Raw genomic sequence first — 19179 nt, forward strand, 5'->3', positions numbered from 1 at the left:
CCCTCTGTCACCATGGCAACTTCTGTGACTGCATTTGTCCCCTCATTTTAGGGTTTGTAGTCACAGATCTTTGATGGGTAAAGTTGGTAGACCAAGTCCTGCCACCTGAGAGCAGGGGTGTCCATTTGGCCTGACTTGTGTTAGGTATAAAGTGCGTGAGAGACACAGAGACCTTTCAGCCTGGGATTAGTTGGTGGACAGTTGTGTCTTTTTCTTATGGGGATAATCTCAGAGCTAAAGTGTTCTAACATCTTTGAATTTTACATGTGTGGCTCCCAGCTCTTCTTATCAAGGGTCCACCAGGAGAGAGTTGCCAGCTAATGAGGAGAGAGTAACCACTTTTGCTAGGTTGACATTTTTAGATGTTTGAACCATCTGCCGTTTCACGGGTGCCTGGGAACTCCAGGCACTCCAGGTGTGCCAGTGTGTCAGATGCAGCCTCTTTGGTTTAATTGTGTCCCTCAGTTCAGATTCCAAGCCAGGCTTCTTATTTCATGTCCTTTGAGACGCCTCAAGGCCAAGCTGAGCAGATACCACATCAGACACAGGACCCGAGGTCCAGGGAGATCTTACAGCCGTGACTGTGAGAGACACAGCTAATAAGCAGGAGGGTTGGGACTGTGAAGCTGATCCTGGCCCAGGGCTTTCCCTAGTGATCTCGTGATTATTTCTCAGACCATTTCAATGTGGACAGGGCCACTGCTAGCCAGGCTGGTTCTGCGACTTTGATCTCTGATGGCTGCAGGGTTGGGAACGAGCGTGCAGGAGTCAGTGAGGTGCCAGAGATTATTTGCTAATAAGACTTGTCTGTCAGGATACTTGTCTGGAATCCAGACTTTCAAGCTTGGATTAATCGATGCATGATACAACTGTTTTATTATACCCAAATATAATATTTGGTATATCAAATATAATACAATATACTTGATATATGATATAATATGATATAATATGATGATGATTTCTATTATGATTGTCACCGTGAACAAAGATCACGAGTTCTCTTCCTCCTTTAACATTTTATTTTACATCATGAACCTGACAGTGACCTGAGCTTAAGAGACTCCTTAAATAATTGATTATTTAACCTATTGAGACACCACCTCAATAAAAGACCTTCCTTTCCAGTACAAGGTGATGTGTTTCAACTCAAGTTTGATCAATGCATGATATAATTATTTTGAAATATATCATTTACACATGACAAACTATCTGCTAGTATTATGCTGTGTTGTCATTATGAACTACTCAGTATATGGAGGTGCCTCCCCCCTTCCTCTCTTCCTCATTTTCCTGCTCTATGTGGACTTGATTGTGACTGAGGTCCCTTGATATGCAGGGGTGACTAGTCATGGTCCCCCTAAGGCTACCAAAGTCTACAGAGGCACATGCCCCTAAATAATGTAGACTGGTAGAGTATTTTCATATAAGGGATGCATCTTTTTCTGCATACTTTATATTATAGATTACGTATAATACCCAGCACAAATAGCTACATGGTGTTGTTTAGGGAATGAGCAGAGGAACGGTCTGTGTATGTTCAGCTCTGCTCCATTTCTTTGTCATTTTCCATCTGCGGTTGGTTGAAATGTGGATGTGATTGCCAGACAGACCATTCATTCCCCTTTATGTTTAAGACTGGAGAAGCTCAAGGGCGGCCTTCCAGAAGACCTCAGTGGAATGAATGTCTGTTTTGCATGGAGATGAATGAGTGCTGTTTGGGGCTCCTGTAGTTAGTGGCTGTTGGCAGTCGACAGAGCTAGGGAAAAAGGAGCTTGCCTTGGGAGAACTGCAGATGTTTGTACTTGCCAGAGGCCCGAGAGGGTCTTCCTGAGGTCTAGGTCTGTGCCATGTCCCTGGTCCAGTTAACTCACAACTGCAGTGGGTTGGGGATGTGAGTTAAGACTGCTCAGGCTTCTTACTCTTCCAGATAAGAGAACTGACAGTGGCAGAAATGGACCAAAGTGATGTGTCCCTGGGAAAGACTATACTTTTCAGTCTCTAGCCACAGCAGCCTAAGGCAGCACCTTTGAGGAAGAAGGAAAGAGATGGGAGATTGTGTGTGTATGTGTGTGTGTGTGTGTGTGTAGGTTTGCCAGACGAGAAAGCCCCCACCATAGGGGCCCACTAGATAGCTATGAGTCAGAAAAGAGTTCCCTGGGATTTTCAGACCCCAGTGGGTGTATGACAGGACCTTTAAGAGTAGCTATTAGGGCTTTATTCACTGACTTGAAGAGAGTGATGTCCCCCAACATGGGGACTGTAATGACCCCAAATCACACTCTCTTATCTAAGTGTTAAGATGATGTAAGGCCAATGTGGTTGGTGAGTTTGGTGTGTCACAAAACTGGTTCTTAAAGATTTGCTTTCTGCAGCCTGCACAGCCCCTGGGAGCTCCTGGGGAAGGTGGGAAATATGGACATACAGGGACGGCGTGTCATAGAAAAAGACTTCTGAAGGGTTCCCTCAGGCATTTTGTTCTGCTCTGATTCATCATTTGTCCTCTGGCTTGGACAAGTCTCAGGAACAGCCAGAGCTTCCTGCTCAAGACTCACAGTCCCTACTTTAACTTTGCTCAGTTTTTGGCAAGAGTTAAACCCTAACAATGCCAGCAGGGTGAGGTGGGACATAGCCGGAGCCATTTGGCAGGGGTGGGATTGCTGTTCTTTGGTTCTGACAGGACTTTGTACTTTGGGACCATTGCTAATAGGTACATACACCAGAGTAGTCAATCTGATAACCGAGGTGGCCACATGACTGACAGAAGAGTTAGACACACAGATCGATACAGAGAACGAAGAATGCAGTAGATTCCTAAAACTGAGGGATCCGACCACACCTCCACAAATGCCATGCAATTAAAAACTTAGAGGCTATTTTTGAACATTTTTGTTGAGCGTTTGATTTTTCAGTTGAGCACTGGTAACCAAAGCCAAGGGAAGAAACAGCAAGCTCCTGTTTGTGGCCTTGAGACACCTGTCACCCTCCATCTTTGCTGCTAGTGTTAAAGAAAAGATCAACAGGGAGGTAGAACCATTGTTGGAGCATGCTCTGTTTTAACAAAAAGACTGAATCATACTAACCCCATTTAAATCCATCAGTTGACTTATTTAAATGTTACATGTGGGGCTGGAGAGGGGGTTCAACAGTTGAGAGGGCTTGATGAGGACATGGGTTCAGTTCCCAGTGTCCACACCATGGCTCATAAATATCTGTAACTCCAGTTCAGGGGATCAGGCTCCCTCTTCTGGCCCCCATGGACACTGTACACATATAGCATGCACACATATGTAAAGGCACATATACACTCACACATAAAAGTCTTTTAGATGTCACCCTTTCTTTCTGAGATCATAGCAAGAGCTATGCTGTGATTATTTTCTTGGTCCTTGCAGACATGATGGTGTTTTAGGAGTGCTATTCACATGGTACTGATTCATATTGGGAGGGTATGATGGGTGTTTATAAGAGATGGGACATTATGGAAGTGGCTGGGTAATTGAAGTGTGCCCTTGAGGGTGGAGGGGAGAGGTCCCTCCTATCTCCTCTGCTTTGTGGTTTGTGCAGTAAGAAGTTATACTTGGCACATGGAGCCACCCCACAATACCCAAAGCAATGACAGCTGATGACGGGCCCAAATCTCCAAAACTGTGAGCTGAAGCAAACCTTATTTCTTTACAATTGATCCCTTTGAGTATTGCATCACAGTGACAGAAAGCTGGCTAATCAGTTTGCTACCCAAGCAATGACTAAGTCAATACTGAGCTATGACAATACTGTTGTTGCTTTTGATTAATACATATTTAGATGATGGTAGTGTGATGTCATCTTCTACAAGAAATCACGATTGGCTGAGTAAAAATCAAAGGAGCCTATAGGATGGGCTGTGACAGATGAGTCCACAGACAGGATCCTTAGGAATACTGGGAAATAAAAACCATGACCCAGATGGGGCAAGATGCACCTTGTGGATCTGGGCCTTGCCAGGCAAGTGTCTACACCCACCTCCACATCTTTATATTAGATGAGCGCTTGTCTCTGAGGATGTGCAACCTCTTAGACAATTGCTGTCAGGAAGGGGCTGTGGGAGAGGTGGGTCACCCAATGAGATCAATAGATCAGAATGACTATTAAGTATTTGATGTCAGAACTGAAGTGCAAACACCACTGGATGAGTTTGAGCAACGCTCTTCAGACCTGTAGGCAACAGTCCCAGCGACAGACAATGTCCTTCCCGCCAGTGGCTATCTCCTGTAAGTCTTCCTTCAAGGTGAGGAAGATGGCTCTGGAGTCCATACCCTGCTGTATTTGTCTTGTTGGCTCTCTTCAGGAGTTCTCCTCACCCGTGCACAGAACTCCTCTACCTTCTTGCCCCTGGATGATTTTGCTTGCTATTGTGCTCTTAGATACAGGGTCTCCTGTAGTCTACAGTGGCCTTGAACTTGCTATGTAGCTGAGCATGACCTTGAACTTCTGATCCTCCTGTTTCCACCACCCAAATCCTGGAATTTGTGGTATGTGTGTCTACAGCCTGCTTCTAGAAGCCTCCTTTTTAGCAGTGGGAGACTCACACATTTAAATACAGAGGGGGAAAGTGGGCAGCTTTGGAAGGGACAGTGCAGCTTTAGTATTCTTAGTACTAGGAGACAGGAGAAAGAGCCAATATGATGTAGTCAGTTATTTACTGGAGTTTACCAATTGCAGGCACAGTCCTATGCTCAGCTGCAGAGATCAGGCTGTCTGTGTCAGTTTCAGTGGAATATGGGGACTGATGTGGAGGCTAAGGACCCCTGGTAACCAGGGAAACACTGGGTCGCTCTACTATTATCCTGGTTGATTCAGAAAGACTGTAAGCAGTTCCAAGGTATCATGGGATGAACTGTCTCCCCCAAATCTATACATTGATTTGTTTGGGGGATGAGACTGTAAGAGTAAGGAAGGTTGAGTGGTCGTAAGGGCAGTGAAGGGAGCTGGCCCAGTAGGTTGGATGTCTTTATAGGAAGAGGAGGGCAATGGGAAGCCTCATGTCTGCCAACAGAGGAAGGTTCTTTGTGAGGGCATGGAGAGGAGACGTCCCCGAGCTATGGAGGGAGCTCTCACCAGGAAAGAACTGGACGGCTCATCTGAGACTCCCAGTGTCCAGACTTTGAGGACATAAATGTTGTCGAAGCCACCACTTGTTCATACTCTGTGATGGTGACCCAAGTTAGTGAGTGTCCACAGCAGATAAAATAGCAAATGAAGGTGGTACTCAGGAGAGAAAACTCTCGGGATAAGCTCCCCAAAACCAACCAGAACTGAAACATCATAAGGATAAGCAGTGCAGCAACCCCAGATGGCTGTACCTCCAGTCTGACGCTAGCCTAGCTCTGACCACAAGGGAGCTCACAGTATCTGCCACTTCTGAGGAAGCTGGCTGTGGTCAGAGCTAGGACACAAAGCAACAGGGATGGCTGGGATGGGGTCAGAGTCAGTTCCCCTGTATCAGGCAGCTCAGTGAAGATCTTCCCATTGTGTTTCCACTGTTTTCTTGGATGACCATTGTTGGACTTTTGCTTGCTCTTCTTTGGGTACCAGTGTGGGCCAGCCATGCCCTGGAAGGATGGAGAAACCATGGGTCTGCTGGCAGTCTCTTGCTGTGCTCTCCTAAAGACTAGAGGCAATGGGTGTAGGATTTCCCCATGAAGAGTTTCTAGAGGGCTGTGATTTTAAATATTTTCATCACAGGGAGTGGTGGGGATTGACCCTAGGCTCTCATGAATGCTAGGGATGTGCTCTCTTACTGAGCTATATATCCCAGCACAGGACGGAGGTAATCTCCACCTGGTTTAGCTCAGGGATGTATGCTTGGCAGAAATTGGGCTCTTCTAAAACAGCTTTTGCTGTTATAATCTGAGGGATCTGGTAGGAAGGCTTGCTCATCATGGCTTGTGTCAGGTCTTGGCTTCTAAAGAGCAGTTATGACTTAGAGGCACAAGGAATCTCCATGTCTCTCTGGAGAGCTGGAACTAGGACGACCCAAGGCGAGTCCTCAAAGGGTGGGGACATCTGAGGACCAGGAAATGTTGGGCTAGTTTGAGCATCCTTTACTTGTGTAAGTAAAGGAAGTGCAGATTATAACCACCGAGGACAAGAGTCATGTTGATATAAATACAGAGACAGTGAAGCAGAGGGAGGAAAGAACCATCAAAGCTAGGCCAGAAGAGATGCGCAGTCAGGTGAAGGCTACCACTTGGTGACCCACGTAGCCCATGTGGGCTCTGTGAACGTCTAATGACATTCAAAGAAGCTTTTAGGGGAAGCATGGAATTACCCAGGATATTGCCTCCATCTTGAAGTATTTACTGAGATGGTGGCCTATACAAAGTAAGAGACAACAATTTGGCAGAAAAACCCTTCACCAGCTGTCTTAGGGTTTTATTGCTGTGAACAGACACCATAACCAAGGCAAGTCTTATAAATGACAACATTTAATTGGGGGTGGCTTACAGGTTCAGAGATTCAGTCTATTATCATCATGGCTGGGAACAGGACAGCATCCAGGTAGGCATGGTACAGGAGGAGCTAAGAGTTCTCCATCTCCATCTGGAGGCTGCTAGGAGAATACTGGCTTTCAGGCAGCTAGGATGAAGGTCTTAAAGCCCACACCCACAGAGACACACCCACTCCAACGAGGCCACACCCACTCCAACAAGGCAACACCCACTCCAACAAGCCAACACCCACTTCAACAAGGCAACACCTACTGTAACAAGGCCACACCCACTCCAACAAGGCAACACCTACTCCAACAAGGCAACACCTACTCCAACAAGGCAACACCCACTTCAACAAGGCAACACCCACTTCAACAAGGCAACACCCACTTCAACAAGGCAACACCTACTGTAACAAGGCCACACCCACTCCAACAAGGCCAACACCCACTCCAACAAGACCAACACCTACTCCAACAAGGCAACATCTACTCCAACAAGGCAACACCTCCAAATAGTTCCACTCCCTGGGCCAAGCATATATAAACCATCACACTAGCCTTGAAGGTAGCATGGCTCCAGATAGGAACAACCAACACCCATGCCTCCTAGTACGATGTCTGACGTGGGCACAGCATCTTTTCCAGAAGTAATGGCTGGTGTGAGCACAGCTTCCTTTCCGTTGACTTCATTCACACACATTCTAACAAATGGTTGACTGTGTTTTCCTTAGGTTTCCTCATGAAGATGCCATGAGAAAGAGTCAGCAGCAAGAAAGATGCAGAGAGGATGAGAGGGCTCCACAGGAGACAGAGCATAGAGAGTGCTGAGGGTTTCTTAGCCTGCGAAAGAGACTATTGAAGAAACGAGCAAAGCCCAAAGAAAGCACCGTGGAAAGACAGGAGAGTCAATAGCAGAGAACCAGGTTTGTTTTCCAACCAAGATCTCCAGTAGTAAAAAATGAGTTTTTTTCCCCAGGCATGTCCAGATGTGCTATTTAAGAGCTTGTCGTGACAGCAGATGCTGGTGAGGATGTGGAGAAAGAAGAACACTCCTTCATTGTTGGTGGGATTGCAAGCTTGTACAACCACTCTGGAAATCAGTCTGGCGGTTCCTCAGAATATTGAACATAGTACTACCGGAGGATCCCACAATACCTCTCCTGGGCATATATCCAGAAGATGTCCCAACCGGTAGAGATGGACACATGCTCCACTATGTTCATAGCAGCCTTATTTATAATGCCCCTCAACAGAGGAATGGATACAAAAAATGTGGTACATTTACACAATGGAGTACTACTCAGCTATTAAAAAGAATGAATTTATGAAATTCCTAGGCAAATGGTTGGACCTAGAGGGCATCATCCTGAGTGAGGTAACACAATCACAAAAGAACTCACATGATATGTACTCACTGATAAGTGGATATTAGCCCAGAAACTTAGTATACCTGAGATATAAGAGACAATTTGTAAAACACATGAAACTGAAGAAGAACGAAGACCAAAGTGTGGACACTTTGCCCCTTCTTAGAATTGGAAACAATCACCCATGGAAGGAGTTACAGAAACAAAGTTTGGAGCTGAGACAAAAGATGGACCATCTAGAGACTGCCATATCCAGGGATCCATCCCATAATTAGCCTCCAAACGATGACACCATTGCATACACTAGCAAGCATTTGCTGAAAGGATCCAGATATAGCTGTCTCTTGTGAGACTATGCTGGGGCCTAGCAAACACATAAGTGGATGCTAACAGTCAACTATTGGATGGATCACACGGCCCCCAATGGAGGAGCTAGAGAAAGTACCCAAGGAGCAAAAGGGATCTGCAACCCTGTAGGTGCAACAACATTCTGAACTAACCAGTACCCCTGAGCTCTTGACTCTAGCTGCATATGTATCAAAAGATGGCCTAGTCGGCCATCACTGGAAAGAGAGGCCCATTGGACACGCAAACTTTATATGCCCCAGTACAGGGGAACGCCAGGGCCAAAAAGTGGGAATGGGTGGGTCGGGGAGTGGGGGTGGGGAGGGTATGGGGGACTTTTGGGATAGCATTGGAAATGTAATTGAGAAAAATACGTAATAAAAAAAAAAGAGCTTGTCATTCAAGATCTGGGGTCCTTGTGAGCTCAGAACCTGCCATGTGTTCTTTTGCCACTCTCTTAGTGTCTTTTCTTTTCTTTTTTCTTTTTTAAAAAATATTTTATGTATCTCATGTGTGTAGGTGTTTTGCTTGCTTGTATGTATGTGCATCATATACGTGGAGTGTCTGAAGAGCCCACAGAAGGCGTTGGATTCCCTGGAACTGGACTGGAATTATAGAGTTGTGAGCTGCCTTGTGGGTGCTGGGAATTGAACCTAGACCTCTGGAAGAGTAGCAAGTACTCTTATCTACTGACCCATATCTCTGCCCTGTCTTAGTGTTTCTATTGCTGTAATAAAAACACCATGAACAGAAGCAGCCAGGGAGTAAAAGGTTTATTACAGCTTACAGCTCCCAGCGCATTTTATCACCAAGGGAAGTCAGGGCAGGAAGTCAGGGCAGGAACTGAAGCAGAGGCCATGGAGGGGTACTGCTTACTTCTTGCTCACAGGCCATTCTAGTTGGAGCATTTTCTCAATTGAGGTTCCTGCTTCCAAAATGACTCTAACTTGTGTCAAGTTGACATAAAACTAGCCAGCACAATTAGTGGCCAGGAAATTTGAATAGTGTCATTTGGATGCTGTGTTGGCAGTAGCTGTTTTGAATGGTGAGAGGTATTGCTAATGCATTCTTAGAGGATCAAAGGACTGGGTATTGCTAATGCATTCTTAGAGGACGGCTTTCTGTACAGATACTGTCCATGCTGGCACATACGGATCAAAGCTTGCAGTGGACATGGGATTCATCAGTTCATTTTTATGTTTTACATTTGTTTGTTTTATATGTATGAGTTTCTGCCTGCCTGTATGTATGTTTGTATGTATGTATGCATGTATGTATACTAAATGCATGCCTGGTGTCCTTGGAAGGGCAGAAGAGAACATTGGACCCCTGGAACTCAAGTTGTGGATGGTTGTGATCCACTATGTGGGGGTCTGGGAACTTAACCTGCATCCTCTGTGAGAATAACAAGCATTCTTAAATGCTGAGCCATCTCTCTGGCCCATAAACACTAATTTGAGGCAAAGGTAGAAAGAATGCTGTCACTAATGACTAACAGCCGGCCGGAGGGTCCTCAGCCTCCTAGAGGGTTTGGACAAAGAATGGCTCTCTTGGGGTAGGATGAAGTTGAGATTTTGAGATTCCAAAATGAACAAGGGCTGAGAATAAATGCTACTTGGAGAGGAGCCAGGGAGCTTGAAGTTGGCGGAGCGGTTTCTGTCCAAAGAAACAAAAGCAAGTCAGAAAGGGAAGGGACCAGTGCAAAACCCCATTAAAACCAAATGTCCGTGTTCTTTAGTCTTGTCCTTTGCAAATGCAATGTTAAGAAGAGGACTGTTTACTGATGGGGCCCGCTTCTGCATGCAAGCTTGGATTGCCAAGCTCTGCAAAAAAGGTCAGGAGCTTCTGCTTCCTGTTAGATTTCCACTCAAAGGAGAAGTGCAAGCATAAATGGTCTGGGCTCTTCAGGCTCAGGCAAGCCTCCTCCTCCAGCTGCACTGCCTGCTGGGTCTCAGCCCTGATCAGTAGGATGTGCTGAGCCGGGGAGGAAGCTCCTGTTCTTCCCAGGCACCCCTGCGGGTGGGGTACTACCTTGCATTGTATTGTACTCTCTCTCTCTTTTTTTCAGAATAGGGGAGAGCTAAATATGGTTTTGACACTCTTTAAAGGGTTGGGAAAAAAGTCTCAAGAAGAATAATCCTTTCTGACACATGAAAACGGTAATAAGTAAAATCTCATCAGGACACAGTCCTGTTCGTTTTTCTCTTCTCCCCTTATTGCCATGTTAACATTAGTTAACAAATCTGGTAGTTATGGCAGAGACTGTCCCCAGTAAACATTTACTCTCTAGCTTTAGAGAGAAGACTTCCAAAGTGCTCCCCCCCAAGTTCTGAACTGCCAGCCCCTCAAATATGGGGCTGATTCTCTCTATGCACAGCAGAAGCAGGTGTGGAGATCTCACTGAGGACCAAGCACAGCTGAACCCTTTTTTCCTCTTCAGAATGGTCTTGTTAGGGGCATGGGGGTTTTAGTTCAGTTTGTAGATTAGCCTGCCCAGGATGCATGAAGCCATGGGTTCAATCCCCAAGTTTTCATTAAGTGGGTAAGATGATCTACTGCTGAATCCTGAATGGCCATGTAGAAGGGACGGTGTGACATGATTTCCCTTCCCTGGAACAGAGACAGCAGGGTGTGGGCTTCCATGAGTGCTGATGGTTGCTAGGCTTGAAGCCTGTGTGTGTATTGCTGGGCATGAGACTTGTTTTTACTTCATGTCCTTCCTTCGGGAAATATTCTCCCTGTCAGGGTCATTGGGGAATGTCCACTCTGTCAAGGTTAATGGCTCCATGATAATCAGAGACAGCACAAATCTAGGAATTGAGGCTGTATCTAATGTCTCAGCAAAATGGTAGAATGATGTGACCTTCAGGGCAGCCTTTAAGGCTGTGGGAAAGAACTCTGAAAACATGAGTTCAAAAATATATAATTTCTCAACTATGTAAAATATAAGGACACAATATGAATTATATGAGGGGCTTCACAGACCGTAAAGAACAGACTCCGTGGCACCGTGAGACAGCTTGTCAGAAAGATACAAAGGCAGGCAGATTCCCGAGTTCAAGGTTAGCCTGGGACAGAATGAATTTAGGTCCAGGCGTGGTTGGAATGGTCATCTCAGGATGGGATCCAACCCAGCTAAATTTATTGTTTGTGCCTACAAAGGCAGGTAGATCACTGAACTCATTGGCAATGTTAAAAATGTACTTGCTGTCTTTCTAAGAATCAGGGGGCTGGGGTCGTGGGATGCTAATTTGGGGGACCTGGGAAAATGATCGAATTGATGTAAATAAAAGACAGGGCTTTTGATCGACAAGAGATGAGCTATCCAGAGAGTTTTTAGAATTCTTTTCAAGCAAGAGAGAGCTGTCTCGAGCAGAGAGCTGCCTGGAAAGCTACCTAGAGCAGAACACAGGCTGTCAGCTTGTACCTAACGATTTGACTTTGAGTTGTCCCTCCACCCCTGATGCTTTCAAACTCCCCTTCTCTTAGGAGCCTCTCTCCAAGCCGAGGCTGGTCCTTGGCAGTGCACACCTGTATTATCAGCAAAAAGACTTTAAATTCATGGCCATGTCACTTTCTTCAGTGGCTTAGCCATTGATAAGTTGTCTGTGCTTTTGTGAATAACTCCCTCCATGCCCATGCAGGTGCCCTAGTTAAACATGGCAGGACACACAAGAAGCAAGACATAGGAAGTAGGAGAGGGACTTGGTGGGAAAAGAGTTTCGACAGGTGGGAAACAGGAAACAGAAGATGTAACGGGGGTAAGAAAATGTAACGGGGGTAAGCTAAAATTCCTCATGTATGTGTATAAAACCCAGAAATAAAAGCACAGAGTTAGGAAGGGAATCAGAAAACAAAATAAAGGTTTGTTATGCTAGCATATCATATGTGTATGTTTAAAAATGTCATATTATAGACAATAAATACAACTTTCCTCTATTAGGTAAAAGTAAAATTCTTAGATGATGATGGAGGCTTGTCTATATGATCTGGCCTTTCTGTCTTTACTGTCATCGCTGCAGTGGGAGGGATGAGTGCAGATGGCCTTTGATTTCAGGGTAGAAACTTATGTGTAGACCTCCTGCCCACACCTTGTCTCCCGAGAAGCTCACTTGTTAGGACTTGGTAGTAAATTTAGATGACATCAAAAGCCTCTTAGTGCATGGGAGTAGAAGGAATGGATCTCTAAGGGCCACTGCTCCCGCAGCCTGGCCTCCTGACCTCACCAGCCTTCAGTGGACAATGAGTCCATTTTCAAACAGTAACATGTCGCTCCATTCTGTGAGACCTTGCATGGAATTCTGAGACTGAGTGCTAGGGACAAGCTCACCTTTTGGATTTCTGCTTCAGACAATCTGTTCATGTCAGATGGAGCTTGTGAACATGTCTTGATTCCTGAGTAGGGAAAGGACTCGGCAGAATTTCGAGCAGCAAAGCATCGCAGGCCTTTATCGTTGCTGCGGGAATGCCTGGCAGCAGCAACTTAAGAGAGGGAGGTTTTATTCTGGATCATGGTCTGAGCGGGAGCAGTCCGTCTTGGACAGAAAAGCATGGCTAAGATTGTGGCAGCAGAATCATGTGGCCGAGACACCTCCCATCTGAGCAGATCAAGGAAGCAAAGAGCTTTGACTGGAAACAGGGCCAGATTGAAAAATCTCAAGGTTGTCCCCAGTGACTCATTTCTTTGGCTAAGTCCCACCACCTGAAAGATCCACAGACTCTCAAACAGCACTACCACAAGCTATAGACACCAAGTATTCAACCCACGAGCCTATCAGGGCCATATTTAAACCACAAGCTATAGGCACCAAGTATTCAACCCGTGAGTCTATCGGGACCATATTTAAACCACAAGAACAACTAATGTGAGCACCATGGCACATTAAGCTCTAGAAGAAGGCTAGGTGCTGCCTGGCTTCTGGTGCATATGGCCAGTGAAAAGGAGATATCACAGGTCTGAGACACACTCAGAGAGGTCGGACCTTGTTTATAAGAAATTACTGATTCTATCTCTTTTATTGAGCACTGATCATAGGCCAGATTGTAGTCCTTGCTGAAAATAGAAGACAAAAGGCAGCTTTTATCTTGGTAGTCAGATGGCGCCACCCACGTGTGGTCTGTCACCTCTATGGGAAAGCATCAGAGGCACAGGAAGGGCTTCTGAGTCTGCCAAGCCCTTCATAAGGCTCACTGGGGGCTCACAGTTAACACAAAGGCATAGAGGCGACAGCTCAGGCAGACCTAGTGCCACAGTAGGTATGAGGGTGGATGTGAGCCGGGCCACAGTGAACTCAGGGCTCGTGGCTTGTGTGTGGAGCAGAGTGGAGGACAAGGTGTTAGACAGGTCACACACTATGACATGCAAGAGTGATTGTTTTTCCTTTTATCTCCACTGAAGTGGCTAGGGATGTGGGGTTAGAGGATAAAGAAGTGGATTTGTTTCAAAGTTTGTTTTGTGTGGTGTGGAGGGGGACACCCCAAATAAGGAGCTAACATCTGTGAGACTATCTTCGGAAGATGTGAACCCCAAATATTGGAGAGGTGAGGGTGGCTGGGTATGAGAGACAAGTATGGGGTCGCACGGACAAGCTCAACCAGGGCCACCATGTGTGGGTTGTTTACTGTACACCCGGTATCTGAGAGGTGTAGATTTATGTTGTTATAACACGAACTTTCCAGAAGGTGGCAGTGGAGAGTCCAGAGAAAGCCTGCCTCCTTCTTCGCATCAAGAAGCCCCATGAGTGAGCTGCAGCTCAGGGCTTGAGGAGTTGTTGGTCCCCAAAGAATTAAGCAAGTGAAGAACAGAGGGAGGGATGGCTGCCAGATCTGCAGCCCAGGAAGCTGAGAGACCAGAGGTTCCTTCACTGGGGTGTAGAATATCTGGGGAGTGGGGAACTTAGGGCTGGGGTAGTAATGGGACTAAAAGCCACCCTGATGGAGAGGGAGACTGAGAATGGGTGTCTAGTCTGCAGCTCAGCGGGAGCCACCTGAACCCTCTGGTTCTCTGGAGCAATTCTCAGAAGACAGGCGCTTTGGGCCGACCATGACTGTTGTCTTCACTGACTTGGCAACTTTAAAAGACTCTAAACTTTTTTTTTCTCCTCCTGTGTGCTTAAGGAGCCAAACTGGTTTGTGACCATACAGGATATTTCATTTGCTCATAATTTACTTGGCCCTGGGCTCTGGGATCAGAGCACCGAGTGAGGCAAGATACCTTTCTTGCAGAGTTTGCAGCCCGGCTGCTAATCAGATGAACGAGGAAAGTTTGCCAGCAGCCGTGGGCACGCAGGCTGGCCGTGGTCAGTGTGCAGGAAGTGGCCCTGCAGATGGTTTCTGAGGAGGCTTCCCTGAGAATGAATCAAAAAACTCATATAGCTTAGCATGAGTCAGGTGAGCAAGAGGATGGAGACGGGGCAGGCACACGGTGCAGGCAGGGGCTGGCTACAAGGACTCTGGAGGAACTCATGAGTCATCTAGATTTTCCTGAGGCAGTGGGACTCTCTGGAAGCTTTGAAAACTTCTAATGAAAAATTTTTCAAAGGTTTATTTATTTATTTTATGTATGTGAGTACACAGTCGCTGTCTTCAGACACACCAGAAGAGGGCATCAGATCCCATTACAGATGGTTGTGAGCCACCATGTGGTTGCTGGGTATCAGACTCAGGACCTCTGGAAGAGCAGTCAGTGCTCTTAACCACTGAGCCCTCTCTCCAGTCCTGACTTATTTACTTCTGAGATAAGGTCTCACGATATAGTCCTGACTGGCCTGAAACCTGCTATGTAGATCAGGATGATCTCAGACGCATAGAAGTCCACTGGCCTGCTTTCAGGAGTGCTGGGATTAACTGCGTGTGCCTCCTCACCCAGCCTGCTGGTGACTTTCAAGCAGGGGAGGTGATTGATTCCTATTAGAATTTTGTTAGGAGGGCGGTGGCTTCTGTAAGTGGCCACTCACAGAGGACCCAGGCTCCTCACCCTGACAACTTGATCTGGGGCATCAGCTGTGGGGGTGGAAGTGGATGTGTTCACCATGCAGGGAGAGGCACAATGTTCACATGTAGCAGGAGTTTGCTGCCTTTTTGGCCCATGTCACTGTGTTGATGATGTCACTGATGCTCTCGGGGAGGATGGAGAGAGGAGTAGAAGGCTGAAGAGCTGAGCTCACCTCCGCATTGAGTGCATAGGTTGTGTGAGCTTGCTGGGCCCCTGAGCCAGGGAGTCAAGTGCGCAACACAGTTGGATCTCTGATCAGAGAAGCTGGGAGAGGTGCTAAGGTCTAAGGAGGAAATCCAATATCACAGAAGTTAGCAATGAAATCCCAGGATCTGCCTGGAGGTAAGGGAGAGGAAGCGAAGAGCTCTGGGTGGAGCAGGCTCTGAGAGGGCGTGGATTGCAGAGGACCGAGGAAGTAGAGCAGGTGTCAGGGAGCCATGAACGTCAGGGAAGAGTGTTACAGAGAGGCAGCTATCAGGGCAATACGAGCAACAGGAAGTCCTTCTCAGGTCATGTGGGAGGAGAGCTGAGAACTAGAGGGGAGCTGGACACGCACCCAGCAGAAGCACAGGCTATTCTTGGAAGCAGGGATAGGGCTCCTCATGTAGCTCTAGGCTGGTGTGCAACTTATTGTGTAGACCAGGCTGGCCTTGAACTCAAGATAAGCTTCCTGTCCAGAATGCCAGCATCACAGGTGTGTACAACATTCTAAGAGTGAATATTCTTAGGAAGGTAGACATTACAAAAAATTTTTTTTGATAGGGTTTCTCTGTGTAGCCCTGGCTGCCCTGGAACTCACTCTGTAGACCAGGCTTGCCTTGAACTCAGAAATCCACCTACCTCTGCCTCCCAAGTGCTGAGATTAAAGGCATGCGCCACCACTGCCCAGCACAAATGTAGTCTGATGTTAACGGAAAGACTAGAGAGGAGGGAATTGCAAGAGAGAAAAGGGAGAGGTGGGTAAAGGAGTCTTGGGTATCAGAGAGTAGGTGTCAGTGCTAGCCCTTGACTTTAGAGGAGATGAGACCTGAAAGTGGCTGAGACCCAACAGGGGAGGACCATAAAACTTCATGGAGATGTGTTCTACCCATTCTGACTTCTTCCCAACTAAGCATAGGACCAGGTTGTCATCTAAGGGAGACTGTGCTGAAGGATAATGGGAGAAAAGAGGTGAAAATCATGAGTTTGGTGGGTGGCAAGGTGAGCAGATGAGACATGTAAACACGTCCTCAGACCCGTCTGTGGACTCACTTCTTCCTAGGAAGAGACCCTAGGATGAGACATGTGACAGGAAACTCTGGTACCCTCCCTGTCCCCTTGGCCTGGGTTTCAGGTGGCCACTGTTGATGAGATGTCCCATTGAGCTTGGTCTAACCTGGTCTAACCTTGGTCTAACTTGGTCTAACATTTGCTAGATTGTGTTCATCCTACCTGATGCCACAGCACTCTATCTGCTTAAGTGACAGTGACAAATGCTTTGCTTTGACAACTGGAGACATAGAGTATCCGCAGTGAGTCTCTTCCACATTGGGAACAGATATGCCCAGTCATGGTGGGAGCTGGAGTGCATCTGTGCCAGATGTCTGATGACGTAGAGACTGGGGTGCTGCTGGGATGTACCATGCTCTACCATGTTTGGGCTGGACTTGGTGACCTCACTTATGATCCTGCCACATCTGTAGTGGGCCAGTGATTGTGGCCTCCTGCTCTTCCTAGCCTAAGAGCCAAGTATCATAAGCAAATACAACCTTTATTATCACGGTAGCCTTCTGAGTTGTAGAACTCTACTTAATTTCGGGCAACGTAACATTGGACTATTTTAGAATCAGTTTTTGTGATCCGCTCTCCTCAGTGTTTTGTGGGTTATTCTGTCTGTCATTATCCACAAACCCCCTGTTATAAGTATGTTACATAAAAATATTTGAGAAATTGTAAAAGGAGAGGTATCTAACTAATGGGTATGTAATTAAAATCGTCTAAGGATGACATTGTAACTGGGGAATCACCACCACCGTTATCACCACCACCATTATCACCACCATCAACATCACCACCATCCTTCTCCTCCCACAGAGGGCTCTGGCTGGTGTTCCACAGTGAAGTAGAAACCTCAGACAAGCTGAACTAGCCTGGCCTAAATTGATGGCCTCACCATTGTGCTTTCTGGCAAGGAGTCCAGACTTACCATTGATTTTTCCTACAATTGATTGTTCTTTTTTAACATTGGGTTTTTATTTTTCCTTCCCTGTGGTTTGTCAACTGGCTTCTTGGTTGCATTGTGGGTTGTACGTGGCATTACAGAGGCCACACTGGGTCAGGCTGGCCAGAGTATCTGCTGATACAATCACCCAGGGCGATAACATTAGACCTGGCTAGACCTGGAAGAAAAGGCCAGTGGACTGCCTTTGTGTTACATTTTTAAGTTTATTCTTTTATTTTCTGTATGTCTGTGTGTGTGTGCACGTTGCTCTGTATGAGAGTTTATGTGCATGTGTGTGAGTGTGTGCATGTATGAGTGTGTGTACAAGAGTATATGAGTGTGAGTGTGTGTGCATGAGTGTATGTTGGAGTGTGTGAGTGTGTATGAGTGTATGTGTATGTATGAGTGAGCATGAGTATGTGTATGAGTGTGAGTATGTGTGTGTATGAGTATGTGAGTATGTATATGTGTGTGAATGAGTGTGTGTATATGTATGAGTGTGTGAGTTTGTGTTTGTGTGAGTGTGTGTGTGTGTGAGTATTGTGTGTGTGTGTGAGTGAATGTGGAGTTTAGAGAACAACCTTAGATGTTTCTCTGGATCCTGTCACCCATATTTTTGCATCAAGGTCTACCATAGCCTGTAACTTGCCACTCTGGCTACTCAGCCCAGGGAGCTACCTGGCTCCACTTGCCAGCACTAAGGTCACACACATGCTGCCATGCTTTTTAAAACATGGGTTCTGGGAGATCAATCCTGGGTCCTGGTGCTTCTAAGCACTTTACCTTCTGTGCAGTCTTCCCAGCCCTGTGTCATCCTGCCTGAGTCCCTTGGTCAGGCCCAGTGAGCTTAGGGCAGGAAAGTTCTAGCTAAGAGAAAACCTAGCACCAGATGTGGTTGCTGGCTCAGTAATAAATTGCAGGTGAGTGGGAGAGGGACAGCCCTGAGGTCTGATTTTTTTTTTTTTTTTTTTTTTTTTGGTTTTTCGAGACAGGGTTTCTCTGTATAGTCCTGGTTGTCCTGGAACTCACTTTGTAGACCACGCTGGTCTCGAAATCCACCTACCTCTGCCTCCTGAGTGCTGGGATTAAAGGAGTGTGCCACCACGCCCAGCTCTGAGGTCCGCTCTTGATTTACCACCTCAGTGGTCATTTTTGACCTCAACTCCTCATCTAAGAGTCAGTCTTCACTCTTTGTCAAGTGGGAATGGTCTTAAGCTTTCAGATTGTCTTAAGGTCTGAAAAGAAACCACGGGAGACATCTATTGAAATAATCTGTGGACCAGTGAGCTGGCTCAGCAGGTAAAGTGTGCACTGCCAAGCCTGGTGCCCTGAGTTTGATTCTCAGGATGAAGAGAACTAATAAGTTGCTCTTTATGTAGATGAAGTGGTTAGTGTGTACCAGGTCCCATCATAAAGGCTTGTGTGATCCTGTGGGGATAAAAAGCTATGTATGGCAAAGCTAAGAAGTGCGATGTGCCCAGACACCAACGTGTGAGAGCAGAGACAGATTAACATCGGCTTGTTTGGTGTTAAAGTCTTCCCGGGGGAAGAACGAATTCACAGCAGGAAGAAGACATTCTGCAAGGACACTAGCTGCAAACCCACTTCCTGGCGAGTCTGGCGTGCTTGGCGTATGCCACGGCCCACTGTCAAAGTGTCATCGTGACATTTTGTTTCAGGCAAGGCAGGCTACATTTGCCATGGTAACAAACAACCAGGATCTCAGTTGCTCTGCTCAACAGAATGCCATTGCTCAGCTGTGCTTCATGTCCTCGGTGGCTTGGCAAGGGGCCTG

General features: G+C 46.5%; 1 protein-coding gene across 3 annotated transcripts in view; it reads right to left on the reverse strand.

The window, feature by feature from the left end:
• Positions 1–19179, reverse strand: part of Kcnj6 (potassium inwardly-rectifying channel, subfamily J, member 6) — a 252717-nt gene that overhangs the window by 57748 nt on the left and 175790 nt on the right. The gene's annotated exons all lie outside the window — the stretch shown is intronic.

The sequence above is a fragment of the Mus musculus genome, chromosome 16 (assembly GCF_000001635.26).
Source record: "Mus musculus strain C57BL/6J chromosome 16, GRCm38.p6 C57BL/6J".
NCBI lineage: Eukaryota > Metazoa > Chordata > Mammalia > Rodentia > Muridae > Mus > Mus musculus.